This window comes from Silene latifolia, chromosome 9, assembly GCF_048544455.1.
Source record: "Silene latifolia isolate original U9 population chromosome 9, ASM4854445v1, whole genome shotgun sequence".
Taxonomy (NCBI): domain Eukaryota; kingdom Viridiplantae; phylum Streptophyta; class Magnoliopsida; order Caryophyllales; family Caryophyllaceae; genus Silene; species Silene latifolia.
Window position 1 is genome coordinate 162,025,943 of NC_133534.1, and position 1,980 is coordinate 162,027,922.

Here is a 1,980-nt window from a genome sequence, read left to right on the forward strand (position 1 = left end):
AAACGCTCCTTTAATGTTTGGAACGCCGTCTCAAAACTTTCATCCCAACAAAACCTGTTCTCTTTCCTCATCAACGCTAACATAGGTCTGGCGATATTTGAAAAGTCTTTCACAAACCGATGGTAGTACCCTGCCAAACCCAAGACACTGCTGATCTCTGCCACATTCTTCGGTGCTTCCCACCGAGTGACTACCTCTATCTTTGCCGGATCCATAGCTACACCCTTCTTGGAAATCACATACCTCAGAAAGACAACCTCCTCGAGCTACAACTCACACTTAGACAACTTTGCATACAGCTGATTGTCATGCAAAGTCTGCAACACTAACCTCAAGTACTCCTCATGCTCCTCCTTAATCTTGGAATAAACTAAGATATCATCGATGAAGACCACCACAAACCGATCCAAAAACTGACTGAAGACCTGGTTCATCAAATCCATAAACAGTGCTAGTGCATTAGATAACCCAAACGACATTACCACATACTTGTAGTGACCATACCTCGATGTAAAAGCTGTCTTTGGTATGTCCTTATCACGAATCTTCACCTGATGGTAACCTGACAACAAATCAATCTTGGAAAAGACTGCTGCCCCGTTCAACTGGTCAAACAGGTCATCTATCCTTGGCAAAGGATACTTATTCTTCACTGTAACCCTGTTCAGCTCTCTGTAGTCGATGCACAACCTCAAACTCCCATCTTTCTTTTTTCACAAATAGAACTGGTGCTCCCCACGGTGATACACTAGGTCTAATGTATCCCTTATCAATCAAATCATCCAGCTGCTTCTTCAGCTTCTCCAACTCCTTATGACCCATGCGGTACGGGGCCTTGGAGATTGGTCCCGTCCCTGGTTTCAGCTCCACATTAAAATCTATCTACCTCTTTAGTGGTAAACCTGGTATCTCCTCCGGAAAAACATCTGGAAACTCTCCCACCACTGGTATCTGATCAACTGTCGAACTCACCATACTATGGTCTCTCACATGGCATAGGATCAAAGGACATCCCTTCTTCAGATAAGACTTCAATGTCACCGCTACAACCACTTTGACTTTGGGTTTGACAACAAATCCACGATAAGACACACTAACTCCCTTAGAACCCCTCAAAGAGACTCTCTTTTGATGACAATCTATTCTAGCTTTATACTTACCCAACCAATTCATGCTAACTATGATCTCAAACCCTTCCATAGGAAACTCTAACAAGTCTAATGGTAGGTCAACCTGCCCAACTATTATAGACACACCCATATACAAGCTCCCACAAGATACAGACTCACCTAACAGTATAAAAACTTCTTATTTTACAGACTCAAACTCTCTCAAACCCAAAAGCTAAGCATGGCCCGACGATTCAAAAGATTGTGACGCCCCCGAATCAAACAAAATAAAGGTAAAGACACCATTAATAAGAAAAGTACCCGTGATTACGTGAGCATCATCCTCAACTGCCTTCTTGTTCATCATGAAAATCTTGCCACTGGTTTTCTGTCCACCTCCCTGGATAGTACTAGCAGAAGTAGACGGCTTAGCAGCCGACCCCTGGTTGTTGTTTGTTGCTGGTTTCTGATATGAATTACCGCCATTGCGGTTAGCCCCACCGTTGTTGTTGTTCTTACCACCCTGATTGTTCCATGACCCAGTCGGCCAGTTACTAGCATAACTCTGAAACGTACCCTGAGAGAAACTCCCCTGTGATGGCCTCTCAAAACCCCTGCCCACAGCACTGGTGCACTCATGTCGCTTGTGGCCCATACCGCCATAGTAAAGCAAGATATTCCTCAGCTGCTACTACCACCACCTCAGCCACACCCATAGGAAGCTCCACCACTGAACCCCGGCCCCGATGAGTAAGCCCTTGCTTGGTTATGGTTGCCCCTCTTGTAACTAGACTGACCACCACCCTCGCTCTCAGCCTTCCTTTTCTCGGGAACCTTCTCTCTATTCTCCTTATCCATCTCTACCAACCTC